The sequence below is a fragment of the Microcebus murinus genome, unplaced genomic scaffold, assembly GCF_040939455.1.
Source record: "Microcebus murinus isolate Inina unplaced genomic scaffold, M.murinus_Inina_mat1.0 scaf002_hap2_Mmur4.0, whole genome shotgun sequence".
NCBI classification, from domain to species: Eukaryota; Metazoa; Chordata; class Mammalia; order Primates; family Cheirogaleidae; genus Microcebus; species Microcebus murinus.
Genome location: NW_027438948.1, coordinates 1,253,150 through 1,280,863, shown reverse-complemented (window position 1 = coordinate 1,280,863; position 27,714 = coordinate 1,253,150). Strand labels below are relative to the sequence as shown.

The window sequence follows — 27,714 nt, the reverse complement described above, 5'->3', positions numbered from 1 at the left end:
GCACTTTTGTGCTGGGCACCCCAGGGAGGCCCGGGGGCTGGCTGGACAACGTGGTCTGCTGGGCGGGGGGGGGGGGTTGGAGGAGCAACTGATGCCCTTTGCACTTTGGGTAGCAAGAGTCTGAGGTGTCTCTGAGCCCTGTGCCCTGTGGGGGCGGGGCGGGGGGGAGGAGGAGGAGGAGGAGGAGGAGGTGGGAAGGGCCGGGGCCTGCAGTCCTGTTCCCGGGGTGGCACGGCATGTGGCTTCTTCCACAGGCTGCTTGGCCTGGGCTCCCTGCACCTGGGCCTTTGGAGGACCGGCCCTGTGCTTGCCAACACTTCCTGCAGGGACCCAGAGCTGGGAGGTGGCATCTCTCAGCCCTGGGTCGGGCAGAGCCCCAGCGGGCCATGCCCACAACCTCTCTCAGCACCGGTCCCCCAGAAGGCTCCTTTGGGACCAGGATTCTCTTGCGGTGACTCTTTAAGGTCTGGCCCCTGGATGGAGGGGCACCAGGAGTAGAGGAGCAGGAAGGGGAAGGGGGTGGCCATGCGAGGGGACACTTTGAGGCCAAGTCCCAGCTTCAGCCTGATCCTCCTGGGAACCCCGCTCTGAGACAAGGAGCCGGGCTTCGCATTCCCACAGCAGCCAGTCGTGGGCTGAGGACACCTGGGGCGTTGGGAACTCCCTGGCTTCTCCTTGGTTTAACGTCTAGAGCTGCTTGTGAATCGCGCCGCCACACACACCCGAGTGCAGGTGTCTTCCGCACAGACTGCGGGCCTCGCTCTTCTGAATGCCGCTAGCTCGCCACCCACCCACGGGTGAACCTGGTCAGGGTGCTTTCTCTCAGGGGCAGACTCTTTTCCGGGCGGGCTACCGGTGTCTCTGTTTGCTCGTTTCTTTCTTCCATTTCGGGAAAGTCTTCCTTGCTGGGTGTGGAAATCTCCTATGCCTTCCCTCGCCTATTCTGTCAGCTTTAAAATTCTCCTTCAGTTGCCACCCTCACAGATGGATTAGGAAACTCTTTCCGGTGCACTCATTAGTGAAATGACCTCCAGGAAGCTGGAATCCAATATCTAATGGCCGATTTTTAGCGAGTCCACACGCCAGGGTGGTCGGGGTCCAAAGCAGCCCCGGCCAGGCCCAGGCCCCTTGGACTGGGCCACAGGAGGACACGGAGGAGGGTCCCGGCCCCCACGAAGCGGTGCCGGCAGTTCTCCACGGGCTTGGGCGTTTTCCAGAGGTAGGAGATGGAGGGGACTGATTTCTTCAGCGCCCCCCAAACCACGCCACCCCACCCCACCCATGGGACACATCCCCAGAGAGAGACGCCCCATACACTGGCTGTGCCCCAGCCCTGGCCCGGGGGAATAGGCGGCAGCCCACCCACAGGGCGAGGGGGGGGCGCAGCTGAAAGGGGTTGTGGGGGAGGGCGGCCCCTGGCTGGGGTCAAAGGGCGAGCGTCCCGCGCGTGCGCAGTCAGCGGCAGCGACGCGCTGGGGGTGGGCAGCGGGTAGGTGAAGGAGGCCGGGCGAGGAGACGAGGGGGGCTGGGAGGGCTCCACCTTGGCGAGTCCAGCCGTGGAGGCGCATCTTGTGTGAGTGTGAGTGAGTGTGAGTGTGTGTGTGTGTGTATAGAGAGACAGCCCCCCACCCCGCCCCGCCCCGCCCATCACCCCCCTCCCTGGGAGCCCCCCGGACCCGGCCGGCCCGGCCCCGCCCGGCGCGGGGCCTGGGGCGGGAGGCGGCGGCGGGGAAGCCCAGAGAGGCTCGGCTTCTCGAGCGGGGCAGGGGCGCCCTCCGCCGCCGTCTAGGGCCACACCACCCTGAACGCCCCCGATCTCGTCTGGTCTCGGAAGCTAAGCAGGGTCGGGCCTGGTTAGTACTTGGATGGGAGACTGCCTGGGAATACCGGGTGCCACAGGCTGCTGCTTTTTTTTTTTTTTTTTTTTTTTGCCTCTTGTTCTGTCCCCTTTCTGGGAGCGCGGCGGCGGCCCGGGGTGGGGGTCACCCCCACCCTCAGCGCCCGCGCGGTGCCTGGCGCCCCAGCCCGCACCGTGGGGCCTCCTCTTGTCCCAAGCCGCGACACCGCCGCCACGCGGCAGCATGCGTGGCTTCTGGACTGTCAGGTCTCAGACCAAAGGTCTGCTCTGTGGGAACCGACACGCTGGAGGAAACCTTGAGAGTCTGAGAGGGGAGGGAGTTCCAGAAGAAGGCCAGGATGTCATTTTGAGGGAGTATGTGACCAGAACTCGTCCCGTTGCTTTTGGGGTTCTATGGGCTACACGCAGGAATCTTTGGTGGTGGCACCTGATGTTGGGGGATCCGGAGTCACACCCAGACCTGCTCCACAGGCCTCCTTTTACTTTTCTCTTCGGATTCATTATTTTTAAAAAGTGTCTCTTACCTCTAGGATTGCATTTTCTTTTCTCTCTCTTTTCAAGCAGATGATGGGAGTACAAGTATTCAGGTGACATGTGTTGCCCGTGCCGCCCTCCCCCCTGTGTTCTTTTTTTTTTTTTTTTTGAGACAGAGTCTCGTTTTGCTGCCCAGGCTAGAGTGAGTGCCATGGCGTCAGCCTAGCTCACAGCAACCTCAATCTCCGGGCTCAAGCAATCCTGCTGCCTCAGCCTCCCGAGTAGTTGGGACTACAGGCATGCACCACCACGCCCGGCTGTGTTTTTCTATATATATTAGTTGGCCAATTAATTTCTTTCTATTTTTAGTAGAGACGGGGTCTCGCTCTTGCTCAGGCTGGTTTCGAACTCCTGACCTGGAGCAATCCGCCCGCCTCGGCCTCCCAGAGAGCTAGGATTACAGGCGTGAGCCACCGCGCCCGGCCCCCCCTGTGTTCTTATTCATATACCTCTCATGTTGTTCCAGCGTATTGTGGGGGTACCAATGTTAAGGTCGGGTGCCTTGCCCTCTCCAAGCCTCCCCCCTCGGGTCAGAGCTTCAAGTGCGCCCATCCCCCAGTCGGTGCGCACCCACCCCATGCCTAATGGATGTGTATGCCCCTCCCCTCCCCCCACCCGCCCGCCCGACACCCACCCGATGAAGGTGATTCCTCTCTGTCCACTTAGGCGTCCATCCGTTCGTACCAATTTGCTGGTGAGCACGCTCACGTGGTGCTCGTGTGTCCATTCTTGGGATACTTGGCTTACTGGAACGGGTTCCAGCTCTGGCCAGGAGAACACGAGAGGCGCCCTCTCACCGCTGCTCCTCACAGCCGAATGGCACTCCGTGGTGTCCACGCGCCACATTTTATTGATGCACTCCTGGATGGATGGGCACTCGGGTCGCTTCCACGTCTTTGGGATTGTGAATTGTGCCCTAACTGTAACCCTAACCCTTACCCAGCCCGTCTCCTCTGCCCCTGCCTGACGCACTCCTCCCCGGCCAGGCCCGTCACTGTCCTGGGCCCCCGCCTGACCGGCTCCTCCCCGCCCGGCCGGTCACCGTCCTCTGCCCCTGCCTGACACGCTCCTTCCCGCCCGGCCTCTCACCGTCCTCGGCCCCTGCCTGACCGGCTCCTCCGTCGCCTGGGCCTTCCAAGGGCTTGGTGTGGATGCTGCTTCCAGGAAGCCCTCCAGAAACCCGGCAGCAGGGTGGCCGCAGCAGTCTCCAGCAGCCGTCCCTAAGTCGCGTGAGTGCGGGGGACGTGCCCCCGCTGTGCCGCGGGGGCCCAGCCTGGTGTCTTCCCTGAGGCCCTGCGGCTGCCGGCTGGGCTGCCGCTCCCCGCAAGGGGAGAGCCGCGGAGGTGGGGACCGCCTCCTGATGGGGACGTACACGCAGCTCTCCACGTCGGATTCCGGGGCTCTCTGTCCTGCCCGAAGGCCCAGCTGGCCTGCGGGTCCTTAGAGTGGCAAAAACCTCCGAAAACTGAGACTGAGGGTCCGGTGGGTGTCTGCACTTTTGTGCTGGGCACCCCAGGGAGGCCCGGGGGCTGGCTGGACAACGTGGTCTGCTGGGCGGGGGGGGGGGGGGGGTTGGAGGAGCAACTGATGCCCTTTGCACTTTGGGTAGCAAGAGTCTGAGGTGTCTCTGAGCCCTGTGCCCTGTGGGGGCGGGGCGGGGGGGAGGAGGAGGAGGAGGAGGAGGAGGTGGGAAGGGCCGGGGCCTGCAGTCCTGTTCCCGGGGTGGCACGGCATGTGGCTTCTTCCACAGGCTGCTTGGCCTGGGCTCCCTGCACCTGGGCCTTTGGAGGACCGGCCCTGTGCTTGCCAACACTTCCTGCAGGGACCCAGAGCTGGGAGGTGGCATCTCTCAGCCCTGGGTCGGGCAGAGCCCCAGCGGGCCATGCCCACAACCTCTCTCAGCACCGGTCCCCCAGAAGGCTCCTTTGGGACCAGGATTCTCTTGCGGTGACTCTTTAAGGTCTGGCCCCTGGATGGAGGGGCACCAGGAGTAGAGGAGCAGGAAGGGGAAGGGGGTGGCCATGCGAGGGGACACTTTGAGGCCAAGTCCCAGCTTCAGCCTGATCCTCCTGGGAACCCCGCTCTGAGACAAGGAGCCGGGCTTCGCATTCCCACAGCAGCCAGTCGTGGGCTGAGGACACCTGGGGCGTTGGGAACTCCCTGGCTTCTCCTTGGTTTAACATCTAGAGCTGCTTGTGAATCGCGCCGCCACACACACCCGAGTGCAGGTGTCTTCCGCACAGACTGCGGGCCTCGCTCTTCTGAATGCCGCTAGCTCGCCACCCACCCACGGGTGAACCTGGTCAGGGTGCTTTCTCTCAGGGGCAGACTCTTTTCCGGGCGGGCTACCGGTGTCTCTGTTTGCTCGTTTCTTTCTTCCATTTCGGGAAAGTCTTCCTTGCTGGGTGTGGAAATCTCCTATGCCTTCCCTCGCCTATTCTGTCAGCTTTAAAATTCTCCTTCAGTTGCCACCCTCACAGATGGATTAGGAAACTCTTTCCGGTGCACTCATTAGTGAAATGACCTCCAGGAAGCTGGAATCCAATATCTAATGGCCGATTTTTAGCGAGTCCACACGCCAGGGTGGTCGGGGTCCAAAGCAGCCCCGGCCAGGCCCAGGCCCCTTGGACTGGGCCACAGGAGGACACGGAGGAGGGTCCCGGCCCCCACGAAGCGGTGCCGGCAGTTCTCCACGGGCTTGGGCGTTTTCCAGAGGTAGGAGATGGAGGGGACTGATTTCTTCAGCGCCCCCCAAACCACGCCACCCCACCCCACCCATGGGACACATCCCCAGAGAGAGACGCCCCATACACTGGCTGTGCCCCAGCCCTGGCCCGGGGGAATAGGCGGCAGCCCACCCACAGGGCGAGGGGGGGGCGCAGCTGAAAGGGGTTGTGGGGGAGGGCGGCCCCTGGCTGGGGTCAAAGGGCCAGCGTCCCGCGCGTGCGCAGTCAGCGGCAGCGACGCGCTGGGGGTGGGCAGCGGGTAGGTGAAGGAGGCCGGGCGAGGAGACGAGGGGGGCTGGGAGGGCTCCACCTTGGCGAGTCCAGCCGTGGAGGCGCATCTTGTGTGAGTGTGAGTGAGTGTGAGTGTGTGTGTGTGTGTATAGAGAGACAGCCCCCCACCCCGCCCCGCCCCGCCCATCACCCCCCTCCCTGGGAGCCCCCCGGACCCGGCCGGCCCGGCCCCGCCCAGCGCGGGGCCTGGGGCGGGAGGCGGCGGCGGGGAAGCCCAGAGAGGCTCGGCTTCTCGAGCGGGGCAGGGGCGCCCTCCGCCGCCGTCTAGGGCCACACCACCCTGAACCCCCCCGATCTCGTCTGGTCTCGGAAGCTAAGCAGGGTCGGGCCTGGTTAGTACTTGGATGGGAGACTGCCTGGGAATACCGGGTGCCACAGGCTGCTGCTTTTTTTTTTTTTTTTTTTTTTGCCTCTTGTTCTGTCCCCTTTCTGGGAGCGCGGCGGCGGCCCGGGGTGGGGGTCACCCCCACCCTCAGCGCCCGCGCGGTGCCTGGCGCCCCAGCCCGCACCGTGGGGCCTCCTCTTGTCCCAAGCCGCGACACCGCCGCCACGCGGCAGCATGCGTGGCTTCTGGACTGTCAGGTCTCAGACCAAAGGTCTGCTCTGTGGGAACCGACACGCTGGAGGAAACCTTGAGAGTCTGAGAGGGGAGGGAGTTCCAGAAGAAGGCCAGGATGTCATTTTGAGGGAGTATGTGACCAGAACTCGTCCCGTTGCTTTTGGGGTTCTATGGGCTACACGCAGGAATCTTTGGTGGTGGCACCTGATGTTGGGGGATCCGGAGTCACACCCAGACCTGCTCCACAGGCCTCCTTTTACTTTTCTCTTCGGATTCATTATTTTTAAAAAGTGTCTCTTACCTCTAGGATTGCATTTTCTTTTCTCTCTCTTTTCAAGCAGATGATGGGAGTACAAGTATTCAGGTGACATGTGTTGCCCGTGCCGCCCTCCCCCCTGTGTTCTTTTTTTTTTTTTTTTTTGAGACAGAGTCTCGTTTTGCTGCCCAGGCTAGAGTGAGTGCCATGGCGTCAGCCTAGCTCACAGCAACCTCAATCTCCGGGCTCAAGCAATCCTGCTGCCTCAGCCTCCCGAGTAGTTGGGACTACAGGCATGCACCACCACGCCCGGCTGTGTTTTTCTATATATATTAGTTGGCCAATTAATTTCTTTCTATTTTTAGTAGAGACGGGGTCTCGCTCTTGCTCAGGCTGGTTTCGAACTCCTGACCTGGAGCAATCCGCCCGCCTCGGCCTCCCAGAGAGCTAGGATTACAGGCGTGAGCCACCGCGCCCGGCCCCCCCTGTGTTCTTATTCATATACCTCTCATGTTGTTCCAGCGTATTGTGGGGGTACCAATGTTAAGGTCGGGTGCCTTGCCCTCTCCAAGCCTCCCCCCTCGGGTCAGAGCTTCAAGTGCGCCCATCCCCCAGTCGGTGCGCACCCACCCCATGCCTAATGGATGTGTATGCCCCTCCCCTCCCCCCACCCGCCCGCCCGACACCCACCCGATGAAGGTGATTCCTCTCTGTCCACTTAGGCGTCCATCCGTTCGTACCAATTTGCTGGTGAGCGCGCTCACGTGGTGCTCGTGTGTCCATTCTTGGGATACTTGGCTTACTGGAACGGGTTCCAGCTCTGGCCAGGAGAACACGAGAGGCGCCCTCTCACCGCTGCTCCTCACAGCCGAATGGCACTCCGTGGTGTCCACGCGCCACATTTTATTGATGCACTCCTGGATGGATGGGCACTCGGGTCGCTTCCACGTCTTTGGGATTGTGAATTGTGCCCTAACTGTAACCCTAACCCTTACCCAGCCCGTCTCCTCTGCCCCTGCCTGACGCACTCCTCCCCGGCCAGGCCCGTCACTGTCCTGGGCCCCCGCCTGACCGGCTCCTCCCCGCCCGGCCGGTCACCGTCCTCTGCCCCTGCCTGACACGCTCCTTCCCGCCCGGCCTCTCACCGTCCTCGGCCCCTGCCTGACCGGCTCCTCCACCGCCTGGGCCTTCCAAGGGCTTGGTGTGGACGCTGCTTCCAGGAAGCCCTCCAGAAACCCGGCAGCAGGGTGGCCGCAGCAGTCTCCAGCAGCCGTCCCTAAGTCGCGTGAGTGCGGGGGACGTGCCCCCGCTGTGCCGCGGGGGCCCAGCCTGGTGTCTTCCCTGAGGCCCTGCGGCTGCCGGCTGGGCTGCCGCTCCCCGCAAGGGGAGAGCCGCGGAGGTGGGGACCGCCTCCTGATGGGGACGTACACGCAGCTCTCCACGTCGGATTCCGGGGCTCTCTGTCCTGCCCGAAGGCCCAGCTGGCCTGCGGGTCCTTAGAGTGGCAAAAACCTCCGAAAACTGAGACTGAGGGTCCGGTGGGTGTCTGCACTTTTGTGCTGGGCACCCCAGGGAGGCCCGGGGGCTGGCTGGACAACGTGGTCTGCTGGGCGGGGGGGGGGGGGGGGTTGGAGGAGCAACTGATGCCCTTTGCACTTTGGGTAGCAAGAGTCTGAGGTGTCTCTGAGCCCTGTGCCCTGTGGGGGCGGGGCGGGGGGGAGGAGGAGGAGGAGGAGGAGGAGGTGGGAAGGGCCGGGGCCTGCAGTCCTGTTCCCGGGGTGGCACGGCATGTGGCTTCTTCCACAGGCTGCTTGGCCTGGGCTCCCTGCACCTGGGCCTTTGGAGGACCGGCCCTGTGCTTGCCAACACTTCCTGCAGGGACCCAGAGCTGGGAGGTGGCATCTCTCAGCCCTGGGTCGGGCAGAGCCCCAGCGGGCCATGCCCACAACCTCTCTCAGCACCGGTCCCCCAGAAGGCTCCTTTGGGACCAGGATTCTCTTGCGGTGACTCTTTAAGGTCTGGCCCCTGGATGGAGGGGCACCAGGAGTAGAGGAGCAGGAAGGGGAAGGGGGTGGCCATGCGAGGGGACACTTTGAGGCCAAGTCCCAGCTTCAGCCTGATCCTCCTGGGAACCCCGCTCTGAGACAAGGAGCCGGGCTTCGCATTCCCACAGCAGCCAGTCGTGGGCTGAGGACACCTGGGGCGTTGGGAACTCCCTGGCTTCTCCTTGGTTTAACATCTAGAGCTGCTTGTGAATCGCGCCGCCACACACACCCGAGTGCAGGTGTCTTCCGCACAGACTGCGGGCCTCGCTCTTCTGAATGCCGCTAGCTCGCCACCCACCCACGGGTGAACCTGGTCAGGGTGCTTTCTCTCAGGGGCAGACTCTTTTCCGGGCGGGCTACCGGTGTCTCTGTTTGCTCGTTTCTTTCTTCCATTTCGGGAAAGTCTTCCTTGCTGGGTGTGGAAATCTCCTATGCCTTCCCTCGCCTATTCTGTCAGCTTTAAAATTCTCCTTCAGTTGCCACCCTCACAGATGGATTAGGAAACTCTTTCCGGTGCACTCATTAGTGAAATGACCTCCAGGAAGCTGGAATCCAATATCTAATGGCCGATTTTTAGCGAGTCCACACGCCAGGGTGGTCGGGGTCCAAAGCAGCCCCGGCCAGGCCCAGGCCCCTTGGACTGGGCCACAGGAGGACACGGAGGAGGGTCCCGGCCCCCACGAAGCGGTGCCGGCAGTTCTCCACGGGCTTGGGCGTTTTCCAGAGGTAGGAGATGGAGGGGACTGATTTCTTCAGCGCCCCCCAAACCACGCCACCCCACCCCACCCATGGGACACATCCCCAGAGAGAGACGCCCCATACACTGGCTGTGCCCCAGCCCTGGCCCGGGGGAATAGGCGGCAGCCCACCCACAGGGCGAGGGGGGGGCGCAGCTGAAAGGGGTTGTGGGGGAGGGCGGCCCCTGGCTGGGGTCAAAGGGCGAGCGTCCCGCGCGTGCGCAGTCAGCGGCAGCGACGCGCTGGGGGTGGGCAGCGGGTAGGTGAAGGAGGCCGGGCGAGGAGACGAGGGGGGCTGGGAGGGCTCCACCTTGGCGAGTCCAGCCGTGGAGGCGCATCTTGTGTGAGTGTGAGTGAGTGTGAGTGTGTGTGTGTGTGTATAGAGAGACAGCCCCCCACCCCGCCCCGCCCCGCCCCGCCCCGCCCATCACCCCCGTCCCTGGGAGCCCCCCGGACCCGGCCGGCCCGGCCCCGCCCGGCGCGGGGCCTGGGGCGGGAGGCGGCGGCGGGGAAGCCCAGAGAGGCTCGGCTTCTCGAGCGGGGCAGGGGCGCCCTCCGCCGCCGTCTAGGGCCACACCACCCTGAACGCCCCCGATCTCGTCTGGTCTCGGAAGCTAAGCAGGGTCGGGCCTGGTTAGTACTTGGATGGGAGACCGCCTGGGAATACCGGGTGCCACAGGCTGCTCCTTTTTTTTTTTTTTTTTTTTCTTGCCTCTTGTTCTGTCCCCTTTCTGGGAGCGCGGCGGCGGCCCGGGGTGGGGGTCACCCCCACCCTCAGCGCCCGCGCGGTGCCTGGCGCCCCAGCCCGCACCGTGGGGCCTCCTCTTGTCCCAAGCCGCGACACCGCCGCCACGCGGCAGCATGCGTGGCTTCTGGACTGTCAGGTCTCAGACCAAAGGTCTGCTCTGTGGGAACCGACACGCTGGAGGAAACCTTGAGAGTCTGAGAGGGGAGGGAGTTCCAGAAGAAGGCCAGGATGTCATTTTGAGGGAGTATGTGACCAGAACTCGTCCCGTTGCTTTTGGGGTTCTATGGGCTACACGCAGGAATCTTTGGTGGTGGCACCTGATGTTGGGGGATCCGGAGTCACACCCAGACCTGCTCCACAGGCCTCCTTTTACTTTTCTCTTCGGATTCATTATTTTTAAAAAGTGTCTCTTACCTCTAGGATTGCATTTTCTTTTCTCTCTCTTTTCAAGCAGATGATGGGAGTACAAGTATTCAGGTGACATGTGTTGCCCGTGCCGCCCTCCCCCCTGTGTTCTTTTTTTTTTTTTTTTTTTGAGACAGAGTCTCGTTTTGCTGCCCAGGCTAGAGTGAGTGCCATGGCGTCAGCCTAGCTCACAGCAACCTCAATCTCCGGGCTCAAGCAATCCTGCTGCCTCAGCCTCCCGAGTAGTTGGGACTACAGGCATGCACCACCACGCCCGGCTGTGTTTTTCTATATATATTAGTTGGCCAATTAATTTCTTTCTATTTTTAGTAGAGACGGGGTCTCGCTCTTGCTCAGGCTGGTTTCGAACTCCTGACCTGGAGCAATCCGCCCGCCTCGGCCTCCCAGAGAGCTAGGATTACAGGCGTGAGCCACCGCGCCCGGCCCCCCCTGTGTTCTTATTCATATACCTCTCATGTTGTTCCAGCGTATTGTGGGGGTACCAATGTTAAGGTCGGGTGCCTTGCCCTCTCCAAGCCTCCCCCCTCGGGTCAGAGCTTCAAGTGCGCCCATCCCCCAGTCGGTGCGCACCCACCCCATGCCTAATGGATGTGTATGCCCCTCCCCTCCCCCCACCCGCCCGCCCGACACCCACCCGATGAAGGTGATTCCTCTCTGTCCACTTAGGCGTCCATCCGTTCGTACCAATTTGCTGGTGAGCACGCTCACGTGGTGCTCGTGTGTCCATTCTTGGGATACTTGGCTTACTGGAACGGGTTCCAGCTCTGGCCAGGAGAACACGAGAGGCGCCCTCTCACCGCTGCTCCTCACAGCCGAATGGCACTCCGTGGTGTCCACGCGCCACATTTTATTGATGCACTCCTGGATGGATGGGCACTCGGGTCGCTTCCACGTCTTTGGGATTGTGAATTGTGCCCTAACTGTAACCCTAACCCTTACCCAGCCCGTCTCCTCTGCCCCTGCCTGACGCACTCCTCCCCGGCCAGGCCCGTCACTGTCCTGGGCCCCCGCCTGACCGGCTCCTCCCCGCCCGGCCGGTCACCGTCCTCTGCCCCTGCCTGACACGCTCCTTCCCGCCCGGCCTCTCACCGTCCTCGGCCCCTGCCTGACCGGCTCCTCCGTCGCCTGGGCCTTCCAAGGGCTTGGTGTGGATGCTGCTTCCAGGAAGCCCTCCAGAAACCCGGCAGCAGGGTGGCCGCAGCAGTCTCCAGCAGCCGTCCCTAAGTCGCGTGAGTGCGGGGGACGTGCCCCCGCTGTGCCGCGGGGGCCCAGCCTGGTGTCTTCCCTGAGGCCCTGCGGCTGCCGGCTGGGCTGCCGCTCCCCGCAAGGGGAGAGCCGCGGAGGTGGGGACCGCCTCCTGATGGGGACGTACACGCAGCTCTCCACGTCGGATTCCGGGGCTCTCTGTCCTGCCCGAAGGCCCAGCTGGCCTGCGGGTCCTTAGAGTGGCAAAAACCTCCGAAAACTGAGACTGAGGGTCCGGTGGGTGTCTGCACTTTTGTGCTGGGCACCCCAGGGAGGCCCGGGGGCTGGCTGGACAACGTGGTCTGCTGGGCGGGGGGGGGGGGGGGGGGGGTTGGAGGAGCAACTGATGCCCTTTGCACTTTGGGTAGCAAGAGTCTGAGGTGTCTCTGAGCCCTGTGCCCTGTGGGGGCGGGGCGGGGGGGAGGAGGAGGAGGAGGAGGAGGAGGTGGGAAGGGCCGGGGCCTGCAGTCCTGTTCCCGGGGTGGCACGGCATGTGGCTTCTTCCACAGGCTGCTTGGCCTGGGCTCCCTGCACCTGGGCCTTTGGAGGACCGGCCCTGTGCTTGCCAACACTTCCTGCAGGGACCCAGAGCTGGGAGGTGGCATCTCTCAGCCCTGGGTCGGGCAGAGCCCCAGCGGGCCATGCCCACAACCTCTCTCAGCACCGGTCCCCCAGAAGGCTCCTTTGGGACCAGGATTCTCTTGCGGTGACTCTTTAAGGTCTGGCCCCTGGATGGAGGGGCACCAGGAGTAGAGGAGCAGGAAGGGGAAGGGGGTGGCCATGCGAGGGGACACTTTGAGGCCAAGTCCCAGCTTCAGCCTGATCCTCCTGGGAACCCCGCTCTGAGACAAGGAGCCGGGCTTCGCATTCCCACAGCAGCCAGTCGTGGGCTGAGGACACCTGGGGCGTTGGGAACTCCCTGGCTTCTCCTTGGTTTAACATCTAGAGCTGCTTGTGAATCGCGCCGCCACACACACCCGAGTGCAGGTGTCTTCCGCACAGACTGCGGGCCTCGCTCTTCTGAATGCCGCTAGCTCGCCACCCACCCACGGGTGAACCTGGTCAGGGTGCTTTCTCTCAGGGGCAGACTCTTTTCCGGGCGGGCTACCGGTGTCTCTGTTTGCTCGTTTCTTTCTTCCATTTCGGGAAAGTCTTCCTTGCTGGGTGTGGAAATCTCCTATGCCTTCCCTCGCCTATTCTGTCAGCTTTAAAATTCTCCTTCAGTTGCCACCCTCACAGATGGATTAGGAAACTCTTTCCGGTGCACTCATTAGTGAAATGACCTCCAGGAAGCTGGAATCCAATATCTAATGGCCGATTTTTAGCGAGTCCACACGCCAGGGTGGTCGGGGTCCAAAGCAGCCCCGGCCAGGCCCAGGCCCCTTGGACTGGGCCACAGGAGGACACGGAGGAGGGTCCCGGCCCCCACGAAGCGGTGCCGGCAGTTCTCCACGGGCTTGGGCGTTTTCCAGAGGTAGGAGATGGAGGGGACTGATTTCTTCAGCGCCCCCCAAACCACGCCACCCCACCCCACCCATGGGACACATCCCCAGAGAGAGACGCCCCATACACTGGCTGTGCCCCAGCCCTGGCCCGGGGGAATAGGCGGCAGCCCACCCACAGGGCGAGGGGGGGGCGCAGCTGAAAGGGGTTGTGGGGGAGGGCGGCCCCTGGCTGGGGTCAAAGGGCGAGCGTCCCGCGCGTGCGCAGTCAGCGGCAGCGACGCGCTGGGGGTGGGCAGCGGGTAGGTGAAGGAGGCCGGGCGAGGAGACGAGGGGGGCTGGGAGGGCTCCACCTTGGCGAGTCCAGCCGTGGAGGCGCATCTTGTGTGAGTGTGAGTGAGTGTGAGTGTGTGTGTGTGTGTGTATAGAGAGACAGCCCCCCACCCCGCCCCGCCCCGCCCATCACCCCCGTCCCTGGGAGCCCCCCGGACCCGGCCGGCCCGGCCCCGCCCGGCGCGGGGCCTGGGGCGGGAGGCGGCGGCGGGGAAGCCCAGAGAGGCTCGGCTTCTCGAGCGGGGCAGGGGCGCCCTCCGCCGCCGTCTAGGGCCACACCACCCTGAACGCCCCCGATCTCGTCTGGTCTCGGAAGCTAAGCAGGGTCGGGCCTGGTTAGTACTTGGATGGGAGACTGCCTGGGAATACCGGGTGCCACAGGCTGCTGCTTTTTTTTTTTTTTTTTTTTTTTGCCTCTTGTTCTGTCCCCTTTCTGGGAGCGCGGCGGCGGCCCGGGGTGGGGGTCACCCCCACCCTCAGCGCCCGCGCGGTGCCTGGCGCCCCAGCCCGCACCGTGGGGCCTCCTCTTGTCCCAAGCCGCGACACCGCCGCCACGCGGCAGCATGCGTGGCTTCTGGACTGTCAGGTCTCAGACCAAAGGTCTGCTCTGTGGGAACTGACACGCTGGAGGAAACCTTGAGAGTCTGAGAGGGGAGGGAGTTCCAGAAGAAGGCCAGGATGTCATTTTGAGGGAGTATGTGACCAGAACTCGTCCCGTTGCTTTTGGGGTTCTATGGGCTACACGCAGGAATCTTTGGTGGTGGCACCTGATGTTGGGGGATCCGGAGTCACACCCAGACCTGCTCCACAGGCCTCCTTTTACTTTTCTCTTCGGATTCATTATTTTTAAAAAGTGTCTCTTACCTCTAGGATTGCATTTTCTTTTCTCTCTCTTTTCAAGCAGATGATGGGAGTACAAGTATTCAGGTGACATGTGTTGCCCGTGCCGCCCTCCCCCCTGTGTTCTTTTTTTTTTTTTTTTTTGAGACAGAGTCTCGTTTTGCTGCCCAGGCTAGAGTGAGTGCCATGGCGTCAGCCTAGCTCACAGCAACCTCAATCTCCGGGCTCAAGCAATCCTGCTGCCTCAGCCTCCCGAGTAGTTGGGACTACAGGCATGCACCACCACGCCCGGCTGTGTTTTTCTATATATATTAGTTGGCCAATTAATTTCTTTCTATTTTTAGTAGAGACGGGGTCTCGCTCTTGCTCAGGCTGGTTTCGAACTCCTGACCTGGAGCAATCCGCCCGCCTCGGCCTCCCAGAGAGCTAGGATTACAGGCGTGAGCCACCGCGCCCGGCCCCCCCTGTGTTCTTATTCATATACCTCTCATGTTGTTCCAGCGTATTGTGGGGGTACCAATGTTAAGGTCGGGTGCCTTGCCCTCTCCAAGCCTCCCCCCTCGGGTCAGAGCTTCAAGTGCGCCCATCCCCCAGTCGGTGCGCACCCACCCCATGCCTAATGGATGTGTATGCCCCTCCCCTCCCCCCACCCGCCCGACACCCACCCGATGAAGGTGATTCCTCTCTGTCCACTTAGGCGTCCATCCGTTCGTACCAATTTGCTGGTGAGCGCGCTCACGTGGTGCTCGTGTGTCCATTCTTGGGCTACCTGGCTTACTGGAACGGGTTCCAGCTCTGGCCAGGAGAACACGAGAGGCGCCCTCTCACCGCTGCTCCTCACAGCCGAATGGCACTCCGTGGTGTCCACGCGCCACATTTTATTGATGCACTCCTGGATGGATGGGCACTCGGGTCGCTTCCACGTCTTTGGGATTGTGAATTGTGCCCTAACTGTAACCCTAACCCTTACCCAGCCCGTCTCCTCTGCCCCTGCCTGACGCACTCCTCCCCGGCCAGGCCCGTCACTGTCCTGGGCCCCCGCCTGACCGGCTCCTCCCCGCCCGGCCGGTCACCGTCCTCTGCCCCTGCCTGACACGCTCCTTCCCGCCCGGCCTCTCACCGTCCTCGGCCCCTGCCTGACCGGCTCCTCCACCGCCTGGGCCTTCCAAGGGCTTGGTGTGGACGCTGCTTCCAGGAAGCCCTCCAGAAACCCGGCAGCAGGGTGGCCGCAGCAGTCTCCAGCAGCCGTCCCTAAGTCGCGTGAGTGCGGGGGACGTGCCCCCGCTGTGCCGCGGGGGCCCAGCCTGGTGTCTTCCCTGAGGCCCTGCGGCTGCCGGCTGGGCTGCCGCTCCCCGCAAGGGGAGAGCCGCGGAGGTGGGGACCGCCTCCTGATGGGGACGTACACGCAGCTCTCCACGTCGGATTCCGGGGCTCTCTGTCCTGCCCGAAGGCCCAGCTGGCCTGCGGGTCCTTAGAGTGGCAAAAACCTCCGAAAACTGAGACTGAGGGTCCGGTGGGTGTCTGCACTTTTGTGCTGGGCACCCCAGGGAGGCCCGGGGGCTGGCTGGACAACGTGGTCTGCTGGGCGGGGGGGGGGGGTTGGAGGAGCAACTGATGCCCTTTGCACTTTGGGTAGCAAGAGTCTGAGGTGTCTCTGAGCCCTGTGCCCTGTGGGGGCGGGGCGGGGGGGAGGAGGAGGAGGAGGAGGAGGAGGTGGGAAGGGCCGGGGCCTGCAGTCCTGTTCCCGGGGTGGCACGGCATGTGGCTTCTTCCACAGGCTGCTTGGCCTGGGCTCCCTGCACCTGGGCCTTTGGAGGACCGGCCCTGTGCTTGCCAACACTTCCTGCAGGGACCCAGAGCTGGGAGGTGGCATCTCTCAGCCCTGGGTCGGGCAGAGCCCCAGCGGGCCATGCCCACAACCTCTCTCAGCACCGGTCCCCCAGAAGGCTCCTTTGGGACCAGGATTCTCTTGCGGTGACTCTTTAAGGTCTGGCCCCTGGATGGAGGGGCACCAGGAGTAGAGGAGCAGGAAGGGGAAGGGGGTGGCCATGCGAGGGGACACTTTGAGGCCAAGTCCCAGCTTCAGCCTGATCCTCCTGGGAACCCCGCTCTGAGACAAGGAGCCGGGCTTCGCATTCCCACAGCAGCCAGTCGTGGGCTGAGGACACCTGGGGCGTTGGGAACTCCCTGGCTTCTCCTTGGTTTAACATCTAGAGCTGCTTGTGAATCGCGCCGCCACACACACCCGAGTGCAGGTGTCTTCCGCACAGACTGCGGGCCTCGCTCTTCTGAATGCCGCTAGCTCGCCACCCACCCACGGGTGAACCTGGTCAGGGTGCTTTCTCTCAGGGGCAGACTCTTTTCCGGGCGGGCTACCGGTGTCTCTGTTTGCTCGTTTCTTTCTTCCATTTCGGGAAAGTCTTCCTTGCTGGGTGTGGAAATCTCCTATGCCTTCCCTCGCCTATTCTGTCAGCTTTAAAATTCTCCTTCAGTTGCCACCCTCACAGATGGATTAGGAAACTCTTTCCGGTGCACTCATTAGTGAAATGACCTCCAGGAAGCTGGAATCCAATATCTAATGGCCGATTTTTAGCGAGTCCACACGCCAGGGTGGTCGGGGTCCAAAGCAGCCCCGGCCAGGCCCAGGCCCCTTGGACTGGGCCACAGGAGGACACGGAGGAGGGTCCCGGCCCCCACGAAGCGGTGCCGGCAGTTCTCCACGGGCTTGGGCGTTTTCCAGAGGTAGGAGATGGAGGGGACTGATTTCTTCAGCGCCCCCCAAACCACGCCACCCCACCCCACCCATGGGACACATCCCCAGAGAGAGACGCCCCATACACTGGCTGTGCCCCAGCCCTGGCCCGGGGGAATAGGCGGCAGCCCACCCACAGGGCGAGGGGGGGGCGCAGCTGAAAGGGGTTGTGGGGGAGGGCGGCCCCTGGCTGGGGTCAAAGGGCGAGCGTCCCGCGCGTGCGCAGTCAGCGGCAGCGACGCGCTGGGGGTGGGCAGCGGGTAGGTGAAGGAGGCCGGGCGAGGAGACGAGGGGGGCTGGGAGGGCTCCACCTTGGCGAGTCCAGCCGTGGAGGCGCATCTTGTGTGAGTGTGAGTGAGTGTGAGTGTGTGTGTGTGTGTGTATAGAGAGACAGCCCCCCACCCCGCCCCGCCCCGCCCATCACCCCCGTCCCTGGGAGCCCCCCGGACCCGGCCGGCCCGGCCCCGCCCGGCGCGGGTCCTGGGGCGGGAGGCGGCGGCGGGGAAGCCCAGAGAGGCTCGGCTTCTCGAGCGGGGCAGGGGCGCCCTCCGCCGCCGTCTAGGGCCACACCACCCTGAACGCCCCCGATCTCGTCTGGTCTCGGAAGCTAAGCAGGGTCGGGCCTGGTTAGTACTTGGATGGGAGACTGCCTGGGAATACCGGGTGCCACAGGCTGCTGCTTTTTTTTTTTTTTTTTTTTTTTGCCTCTTGTTCTGTCCCCTTTCTGGGAGCGCGGCGGCGGCCCGGGGTGGGGGTCACCCCCACCCTCAGCGCCCGCGCGGTGCCTGGCGCCCCAGCCCGCACCGTGGGGCCTCCTCTTGTCCCAAGCCGTGACACCGCCGCCACGCGGTGGCTTCTGGACTGTCAGGTCTCAGACCAAAGGTCTGCTCTGTGGGAACCGACACGCTGGAGGAAACCTTGAGAGTCTGAGAGGGGAGGGAGTTCCAGAAGAAGGCCAGGATGTCATTTTGAGGGAGTATGTGACCAGAACTCGTCCCGTTGCTTTTGGGGTTCTATGGGCTACACGCAGGAATCTTTGGTGGTGGCACCTGATGTTGGGGGATCCGGAGTCACACCCAGACCTGCTCCACAGGCCTCCTTTTACTTTTCTCTTCGGATTCATTATTTTTAAAAAGTGTCTCTTACCTCTAGGATTGCATTTTCTTTTCTCTCTCTTTTCAAGCAGATGATGGGAGTACAAGTATTCAGGTGACATGTGTTGCCCGTGCCGCCCTCCCCCCTGTGTTCTTTTTTTTTTTTTTTTTTTGAGACAGAGTCTCGTTTTGCTGCCCAGGCTAGAGTGAGTGCCATGGCGTCAGCCTAGCTCACAGCAACCTCAATCTCCGGGCTCAAGCAATCCTGCTGCCTCAGCCTCCCGAGTAGTTGGGACTACAGGCATGCACCACCACGCCCGGCTGTGTTTTTCTATATATATTAGTTGGCCAATTAATTTCTTTCTATTTTTAGTAGAGACGGGGTCTCGCTCTTGCTCAGGCTGGTTTCGAACTCCTGACCTGGAGCAATCCGCCCGCCTCGGCCTCCCAGAGAGCTAGGATTACAGGCGTGAGCCACCGCGCCCGGCCCCCCCTGTGTTCTTATTCATATACCTCTCATGTTGTTCCAGCGTATTGTGGGGGTACCAATGTTAAGGTCGGGTGCCTTGCCCTCTCCAAGCCTCCCCCCTCGGGTCAGAGCTTCAAGTGCGCCCATCCCCCAGTCGGTGCGCACCCACCCCATGCCTAATGGATGTGTATGCCCCTCCCCTCCCCCCACCCGCCCGACACCCACCCGATGAAGGTGATTCCTCTCTGTCCACTTAGGCGTCCATCCGTTCGTACCAATTTGCTGGTGAGCGCGCTCACGTGGTGCTCGTGTGTCCATTCTTGGGCTACCTGGCTTACTGGAACGGGTTCCAGCTCTGGCCAGGAGAACACGAGAGGCGCCCTCTCACCGCTGCTCCTCACAGCCGAATGGCACTCCGTGGTGTCCACGCGCCACATTTTATTGATGCACTCCTGGATGGATGGGCACTCGGGTCGCTTCCACGTCTTTGGGATTGTGAATTGTGCCCTAACTGTAACCCTAACCCTTACCCAGCCCGTCTCCTCTGCCCCTGCCTGACGCACTCCTCCCCGGCCAGGCCCGTCACTGTCCTGGGCCCCCGCCTGACCGGCTCCTCCCCGCCCGGCCGGTCACCGTCCTCTGCCCCTGCCTGACACGCTCCTTCCCGCCCGGCCTCTCACCGTCCTCGGCCCCTGCCTGACCGGCTCCTCCACCGCCTGGGCCTTCCAAGGGCTTGGTGTGGACGCTGCTTCCAGGAAGCCCTCCAGAAACCCGGCAGCAGGGTGGCCGCAGCAGTCTCCAGCAGCCGTCCCTAAGTCGCGTGAGTGCGGGGGACGTGCCCCCGCTGTGCCGCGGGGGCCCAGCCTGGTGTCTTCCCTGAGGCCCTGCGGCTGCCGGCTGGGCTGCCGCTCCCCGCAAGGGGAGAGCCGCGGAGGTGGGGACCGCCTCCTGATGGGGACGTACACGCAGCTCTCCACGTCGGATTCCGGGGCTCTCTGTCCTGCCCGAAGGCCCAGCTGGCCTGCGGGTCCTTAGAGTGGCAAAAACCTCCGAAAACTGAGACTGAGGGTCCGGTGGGTGTCTGCACTTTTGTGCTGGGCACCCCAGGGAGGCCTGGGGGCTGGCTGGACAACGTGGTCTGCTGGGCGGGGGGGGGGGGGTTGGAGGAGCAACTGATGCCCTTTGCACTTTGGGTAGCAAGAGTCTGAGGTGTCTCTGAGCCCTGTGCCCTGTGGGGGCGGGGCGGGGGGGAGGAGGAGGAGGAGGAGGAGGAGGTGGGAAGGGCCGGGGCCTGCAGTCCTGTTCCCGGGGTGGCACGGCATGTGGCTTCTTCCACAGGCTGCTTGGCCTGGGCTCCCTGCACCTGGGCCTTTGGAGGACCGGCCCTGTGCTTGCCAACACTTCCTGCAGGGACCCAGAGCTGGGAGGTGGCATCTCTCAGCCCTGGGTCGGGCAGAGCCCCAGCGGGCCATGCCCACAACCTCTCTCAGCACCGGTCCCCCAGAAGGCTCCTTTGGGACCAGGATTCTCTTGTGGTGACTCTTTAAGGTCTGGCCCCTGGATGGAGGGGCACCAGGAGTAGAGGAGCAGGAAGGGGAAGGGGGTGGCCATGCGAGGGGACACTTTGAGGCCAAGTCCCAGCTTCAGCCTGATCCTCCTGGGAACCCCGCTCTGAGACAAGGAGCCGGGCTTCGCATTCCCACAGCAGCCAGTCGTGGGCTGAGGACACCTGGGGCGTTGGGAACTCCCTGGCTTCTCCTTGGTTTAACATCTAGAGCTGCTTGTGAATCGCGCCGCCACACACACCCGAGTGCAGGTGTCTTCCGCACAGACTGCGGGCCTCGCTCTTCTGAATGCCGCTAGCTCGCCACCCACCCACGGGTGAACCTGGTCAGGGTGCTTTCTCTCAGGGGCAGACTCTTTTCCGGGCGGGCTACCGGTGTCTCTGTTTGCTCGTTTCTTTCTTCCATTTCGGGAAAGTCTTCCTTGCTGGGTGTGGAAATCTCCTATGCCTTCCCTCGCCTATTCTGTCAGCTTTAAAATTCTCCTTCAGTTGCCACCCTCACAGATGGATTAGGAAACTCTTTCCGGTGCACTCATTAGTGAAATGACCTCCAGGAAGCTGGAATCCAATATCTAATGGCCGATTTTTAGCGAGTCCACACGCCAGGGTGGTCGGGGTCCAAAGCAGCCCCGGCCAGGCCCAGGCCCCTTGGACTGGGCCACAGGAGGACACGGAGGAGGGTCCCGGCCCCCACGAAGCGGTGCCGGCAGTTCTCCACGGGCTTGGGCGTTTTCCAGAGGTAGGAGATGGAGGGGACTGATTTCTTCAGCGCCCCCCAAACCACGCCACCCCACCCCACCCATGGGACACATCCCCAGAGAGAGACGCCCCATACACTGGCTGTGCCCCAGCCCTGGCCCGGGGGAATAGGCGGCAGCCCACCCACAGGGCGAGGGGGGGGCGCAGCTGAAAGGGGTTGTGGGGGAGGGCGGCCCCTGGCTGGGGTCAAAGGGCGAGCGTCCCGCGCGTGCGCAGTCAGCGGCAGCGACGCGCTGGGGGTGGGCAGCGGGTAGGTGAAGGAGGCCGGGCGAGGAGACGAGGGGGGCTGGGAGGGCTCCACCTTGGCGAGTCCAGCCGTGGAGGCGCATCTTGTGTGAGTGTGAGTGAGTGTGAGTGTGTGTGTGTGTGTGTATAGAGAGACAGCCCCCCACCCCGCCCCGCCCCGCCCCGCCCATCACCCCCGTCCCTGGGAGCCCCCCGGACCCGGCCGGCCCGGCCCCGCCCGGCGCGGGGCCTGGGGCGGGAGGCGGCGGCGGGGAAGCCCAGAGAGGCTCGGCTTCTCGAGCGGGGCAGGGGCGCCCTCCGCCGCCGTCTAGGGCCACACCACCCTGAACGCCCCCGATCTCGTCTGGTCTCGGAAGCTAAGCAGGGTCGGGCCTGGTTAGTACTTGGATGGGAGACTGCCTGGGAATACCGGGTGCCACAGGCTGCTGCTTTTTTTTTTTTTTTTTTTTTTTTTGCCTCTTGTTCTGTCCCCTTTCTGGGAGCGCGGCGGCGGCCCGGGGTGGGGGTCACCCCCACCCTCAGCGCCCGCGCGGTGCCTGGCGCCCCAGCCCGCACCGTGGGGCCTCCTCTTGTCCCAAGCCGCGACACCGCCGCCACGCGGCAGCATGCGTGGCTTCTGGACTGTCAGGTCTCAGACCAAAGGTCTGCTCTGTGGGAACCGACACGCTGGAGGAAACCTTGAGAGTCTGAGAGGGGAGGGAGTTCCAGAAGAAGGCCAGGATGTCATTTTGAGGGAGTATGTGACCAGAACTCGTCCCGTTGCTTTTGGGGTTCTATGGGCTACACGCAGGAATCTTTGGTGGTGGCACCTGATGTTGGGGGATCCGGAGTCACACCCAGACCTGCTCCACAGGCCTCCTTTTACTTTTCTCTTCGGATTCATTATTTTTAAAAAGTGTCTCTTACCTCTAGGATTGCATTTTCTTTTCTCTCTCTTTTCAAGCAGATGATGGGAGTACAAGTATTCAGGTGACATGTGTTGCCCGTGCCGCCCTCCCCCCTGTGTTCTTTTTTTTTTTTTTTTTTGAGACAGAGTCTCGTTTTGCTGCCCAGGCTAGAGTGAGTGCCATGGCGTCAGCCTAGCTCACAGCAACCTCAATCTCCGGGCTCAAGCAATCCTGCTGCCTCAGCCTCCCGAGTAGTTGGGACTACAGGCATGCACCACCACGCCCGGCTGTGTTTTTCTATATATATTAGTTGGCCAATTAATTTCTTTCTATTTTTAGTAGAGACGGGGTCTCGCTCTTGCTCAGGCTGGTTTCGAACTCCTGACCTGGAGCAATCCGCCCGCCTCGGCCTCCCAGAGAGCTAGGATTACAGGCGTGAGCCACCGCGCCCGGCCCCCCCTGTGTTCTTATTCATATACCTCTCATGTTGTTCCAGCGTATTGTGGGGGTACCAATGTTAAGGTCGGGTGCCTTGCCCTCTCCAAGCCTCCCCCCTCGGGTCAGAGCTTCAAGTGCGCCCATCCCCCAGTCGGTGCGCACCCACCCCATGCCTAATGGATGTGTATGCCCCTCCCCTCCCCCCACCCGCCCGACACCCACCCGATGAAGGTGATTCCTCTCTGTCCACTTAGGCGTCCATCCGTTCGTACCAATTTGCTGGTGAGCACGCTCACGTGGTGCTCGTGTGTCCATTCTTGGGCTACCTGGCTTACTGGAACGGGTTCCAGCTCTGGCCAGGAGAACACGAGAGGCGCCCTCTCACCGCTGCTCCTCACAGCCGAATGGCACTCCGTGGTGTCCACGCGCCACATTTTATTGATGCACTCCTGGATGGATGGGCACTCGGGTCGCTTCCACGTCTTTGGGATTGTGAATTGTGCCCTAACTGTAACCCTAACCCTTACCCAGCCCGTCTCCTCTGCCCCTGCCTGACGCACTCCTCCCCGGCCAGGCCCGTCACTGTCCTGGGCCCCCGCCTGACCGGCTCCTCCCCGCCCGGCCGGTCACCGTCCTCTGCCCCTGCCTGACACGCTCCTTCCCGCCCGGCCTCTCACCGTCCTCGGCCCCTGCCTGACCGGCTCCTCCACCGCCTGGGCCTTCCAAGGGCTTGGTGTGGACGCTGCTTCCAGGAAGCCCTCCAGAAACCCGGCAGCAGGGTGGCCGCAGCAGTCTCCAGCAGCCGTCCCTAAGTCGCGTGAGTGCGGGGGACGTGCCCCCGCTGTGCCGCGGGGGCCCAGCCTGGTGTCTTCCCTGAGGCCCTGCGGCTGCCGGCTGGGCTGCCGCTCCCCGCAAGGGGAGAGCCGCGGAGGTGGGGACCGCCTCCTGATGGGGACGTACACGCAGCTCTCCACGTCGGATTCCGGGGCTCTCTGTCCTGCCCGAAGGCCCAGCTGGCCTGCGGGTCCTTAGAGTGGCAAAAACCTCCGAAAACTGAGACTGAGGGTCCGGTGGGTGTCTGCACTTTTGTGCTGGGCACCCCAGGGAGGCCCGGGGGCTGGCTGGACAACGTGGTCTGCTGGGCGGGGGGGGGGGGTTGGAGGAGCAACTGATGCCCTTTGCACTTTGGGTAGCAAGAGTCTGAGGTGTCTCTGAGCCCTGTGCCCTGTGGGGGCGGGGCGGGGGGGAGGAGGAGGAGGAGGAGGAGGAGGTGGGAAGGGCCGGGGCCTGCAGTCCTGTTCCCGGGGTGGCACGGCATGTGGCTTCTTCCACAGGCTGCTTGGCCTGGGCTCCCTGCACCTGGGCCTTTGGAGGACCGGCCCTGTGCTTGCCAACACTTCCTGCAGGGACCCAGAGCTGGGAGGTGGCATCTCTCAGCCCTGGGTCGGGCAGAGCCCCAGCGGGCCATGCCCACAACCTCTCTCAGCACCGGTCCCCCAGAAGGCTCCTTTGGGACCAGGATTCTCTTGCGGTGACTCTTTAAGGTCTGGCCCCTGGATGGAGGGGCACCAGGAGTAGAGGAGCAGGAAGGGGAAGGGGGTGGCCATGCGAGGGGACACTTTGAGGCCAAGTCCCAGCTTCAGCCTGATCCTCCTGGGAACCCCGCTCTGAGACAAGGAGCCGGGCTTCGCATTCCCACAGCAGCCAGTCGTGGGCTGAGGACACCTGGGGCGTTGGGAACTCCCTGGCTTCTCCTTGGTTTAACATCTGGAGCTGCTTGTGAATCGCGCCGCCACACACACCCGAGCGCAGGTGTCTTCCGCTCAGACTGCGGGCCTCGCTCTTCTGAATGCCGCTAGCTCGCCACCCACCCACGGGTGAACCTGGTCAGGGTGCTTTCTCTCAGGGGCAGACTCTTTTCCGGGCGGGCTACCGGTGTCTCTGTTTGCTCGTTTCTTTCTTCCATTTCGGGAAAGTCTTCCTTGCTGGGTGTGGAAATCTCCTATGCCTTCCCTCGCCTATTCTGTCAGCTTTAAAATTCTCTTTCAGTTGCCACCCTCACAGATGGATTAGGAAACTCTTTCCGGTGCACTCATTAGTGAAATGACCTCCAGGAAGCTGGAATCCAATATCTAATGGCCGATTTTTACGAGTCCACACGCCAGGGTGGTCGGGGTCCAATGCAGCCCCGGCCAGGCCCAGGCCCCTTGGACTGGGCCACAGGAGGACACGGAGGAGGGTCCCGGCCCCCACGAAGCGGTGCCGGCAGTTCTCCACGGGCTTGGGCGTTTTCCAGAGGTAGGAGATGGAGGGGACTGATTTCTTCAGCGCCCCCCAAACCACGCCACCCCACCCCACCCATGGGACACATCCCCAGAGAGAGACGCCCCATACACTGGCTGTGCCCCAGCCCTGGCCCGGGGGAATAGGCGGCAGCCCACCCACAGGGCGAGGGGGGGGCGCAGCTGAAAGGGGTTGTGGGGGAGGGCGGCCCCTGGCTGGGGTCAAAGGGCGAGCGTCCCGCGCGTGCGCAGTCAGCGGCAGCGACCCGCTGGGGGTGGGCAGCGGGTAGGTGAAGGAGGCCGGGCGAGGAGACGAGGGGGGCTGGGAGGGCTCCACCTTGGCGAGTCCAGCCGTGGAGGCGCATCTTGTGTGAGTGTGAGTGAGTGTGAGTGTGTGTGTGTGTGTATAGAGAGACAGCCCCCCACCCCGCCCCGCCCCGCCCCGCCCCGCCCATCACCCCCGTCCCTGGGAGCCCCCCGGACCCGGCCGGCCCGGCCCCGCCCGGCGCGGGGCCTGGGGCGGGAGGCGGCGGCGGGGAAGCCCAGAGAGGCTCGGCTTCTCGAGCGGGGCAGGGGCGCCCTCCGCCGCCGTCTAGGGCCACACCACCCTGAACGCCCCCGATCTCGTCTGGTCTCGGAAGCTAAGCAGGGTCGGGCCTGGTTAGTACTTGGATGGGAGACCGCCTGGGAATACCGGGTGCCACAGGCTGCTGCTTTTTTTTTTTTTTTTTGCCTCTTGTTCTGTCCCCTTCCTGGGAGCGCGGCGGCGGCCCGGGGTGGGGGTCACCCCCACCCTCAGCGCCCGCGCGGTGCCTGGCGCCCCAGCCCGCACCGTGGGGCCTCCTCTTGTCCCAAGCCGCGACACCGCCGCCACGCGGCAGCATGCGTGGCTTCTGGACTGTCAGGTCTCAGACCAAAGGTCTGCTCTGTGGGAACCGACACGCTGGAGGAAACCTTGAGAGTCTGAGAGGGGAGGGAGTTCCAGAAGAAGGCCAGGATGTCATTTTGAGGGAGTATGTGACCAGAACTCGTCCCGTTGCTTTTGGGGTTCTATGGGCTACACGCAGGAATCTTTGGTGGTGGCACCTGATGTTGGGGGATCCGGAGTCACACCCAGACCTGCTCCATAGGCCTCCTTTTACTTTTCTCTTCGGATTCATTATTTTTAAAAAGTGTCTCTTACCTCTAGGATTGCATTTTCTTTTCTCTCTCTTTTCAAGCAGATGATGGGAGTACAAGTATTCAGGTGACATGTGTTGCCCGTGCCGCCCTCCCCCCTGTGTTCTTTTTTTTTTTTTTTTTTGAGACAGAGTCTCGTTTTGCTGCCCAGGCTAGAGTGAGTGCCATGGCGTCAGCCTAGCTCACAGCAACCTCAATCTCCGGGCTCAAGCAATCCTGCTGCCTCAGCCTCCCGAGTAGTTGGGACTACAGGCATGCACCACCACGCCCGGCTGTGTTTTTCTATATATATTAGTTGGCCAATTAATTTCTTTCTATTTTTAGTAGAGACGGGGTCTCGCTCTTGCTCAGGCTGGTTTCGAACTCCTGACCTGGAGCAATCCGCCCGCCTCGGCCTCCCAGAGAGCTAGGATTACAGGCGTGAGCCACCGCGCCCGGCCCCCCCTGTGTTCTTATTCATATACCTCTCATGTTGTTCCAGCGTATTGTGGGGGTACCAATGTTAAGGTCGGGTGCCTTGCCCTCTCCAAGCCTCCCCCCTCGGGTCAGAGCTTCAAGTGCGCCCATCCCCCAGTCGGTGCGCACCCACCCCATGCCTAATGGATGTGTATGCCCCTCCCCTCCCCCCACCCGCCCGCCCGACACCCACCCGATGAAGGTGATTCCTCTCTGTCCACTTAGGCGTCCATCCGTTCGTACCAATTTGCTGGTGAGCACGCTCACGTGGTGCTCGTGTGTCCATTCTTGGGATACTTGGCTTACTGGAACGGGTTCCAGCTCTGGCCAGGAGAACACGAGAGGCGCCCTCTCACCGCTGCTCCTCACAGCTGAATGGCACTCCGTGGTGTCCACACGCCACATTTTATTGATGCACTCCTGGATGGATGGGCACTCGGGTCGCTTCCACGTCTTTGGGATTGTGAATTGTGCCCTAACTGTAACCCTAACCCTTACCCAGCCCGTCTCCTCTGCCCCTGCCTGACGCACTCCTTCCCGCCCGGCCTCTCACCGTCCTCGGCCCCTGCCTGACCGGCTCCTCCGTCGCCTGGGCCTTCCAAGGGCTTGGTGTGGATGCTGCTTCCAGGAAGCCCTCCAGAAACCCGGCAGCAGTGTGGCCGCAGCAGTCTCCAGCAGCCGTCCCTAAGTCGCGTGAGTGCGGGGGACGTGCCCCCGCTGTGCCGCGGGGGCCCAGCCTGGTGTCTTCCCTGAGGCCCTGCGGCTGCCGGCTGGGCTGCCGCTCCCCGCAAGGGGAGAGCCGCGGAGGTGGGGACCGCCTCCTGATGGGGACGTACACGCAGCTCTCCACGTCGGATTCCGGGGCTCTCTGTCCTGCCCGAAGGCCCAGCTGGCCTGCGGGTCCTTAGAGTGGCAAAAACCTCCGAAAACTGAGACTGAGGGTCCGGTGGGTGTCTGCACTTTTGTGCTGGGCACCCCAGGGAGGCCCGGGGGCTGGCTGGACAACGTGGTCTGCTGGGCGGGGGGGGGGGGGTTGGAGGAGCAACTGATGCCCTTTGCACTTTGGGTAGCAAGAGTCTGAGGTGTCTCTGAGCCCTGTGCCCTGTGGGGGCGGGGCGGGGGGGAGGAGGAGGAGGAGGAGGAGGAGGTGGGAAGGGCCGGGGCCTGCAGTCCTGTTCCCGGGGTGGCACGGCATGTGGCTTCTTCCACAGGCTGCTTGGCCTGGGCTCCCTGCACCTGGGCCTTTGGAGGACCGGCCCTGTGCTTGCCAACACTTCCTGCAGGGACCCAGAGCTGGGAGGTGGCATCTCTCAGCCCTGGGTCGGGCAGAGCCCCAGCGGGCCATGCCCACAACCTCTCTCAGCACCGGTCCCCCAGAAGGCTCCTTTGGGACCAGGATTCTCTTGCGGTGACTCTTTAAGGTCTGGCCCCTGGATGGAGGGGCACCAGGAGTAGAGGAGCAGGAAGGGGAAGGGGGTGGCCATGCGAGGGGACACTTTGAGGCCAAGTCCCAGCTTCAGCCTGATCCTCCTGGGAACCCCGCTCTGA

At 63.0% G+C, this 27,714-nt stretch overlaps 2 non-coding genes and 5 pseudogenes across 2 annotated transcripts; all 7 read left to right on the top strand.

Moving 5' to 3' along the window:
- The first annotated feature begins 1,783 nt into the window (after positions 1-1,783).
- On the top strand, positions 1,784-1,902 carry LOC142866293 (uncharacterized; annotated as a pseudogene).
- Positions 1,903-5,671: 3,769 nt separating this feature from the next.
- On the top strand, positions 5,672-5,790 carry LOC142866323 (uncharacterized; annotated as a pseudogene).
- A 3,779-nt stretch (positions 5,791-9,569) lies between these two features.
- On the top strand, positions 9,570-9,688 carry LOC142866243 (5S ribosomal RNA). Its single transcript, XR_012916284.1, has one exon. It is a non-coding gene; the product is annotated as a 5S ribosomal RNA (ribosomal RNA).
- Positions 9,689-13,465: 3,777 nt separating this feature from the next.
- On the top strand, positions 13,466-13,584 carry LOC142866292 (uncharacterized; annotated as a pseudogene).
- Positions 13,585-17,348: 3,764 nt separating this feature from the next.
- LOC142866291 (uncharacterized) lies at positions 17,349-17,467 on the top strand (annotated as a pseudogene).
- Positions 17,468-21,229: 3,762 nt separating this feature from the next.
- LOC142866289 (uncharacterized) lies at positions 21,230-21,348 on the top strand (annotated as a pseudogene).
- A 3,773-nt stretch (positions 21,349-25,121) lies between these two features.
- Positions 25,122-25,240, top strand: LOC142866242 (5S ribosomal RNA). Its single transcript, XR_012916283.1, has one exon. It is a non-coding gene; the product is annotated as a 5S ribosomal RNA (ribosomal RNA).
- Positions 25,241-27,714: the final 2,474 nt, after the last annotated feature.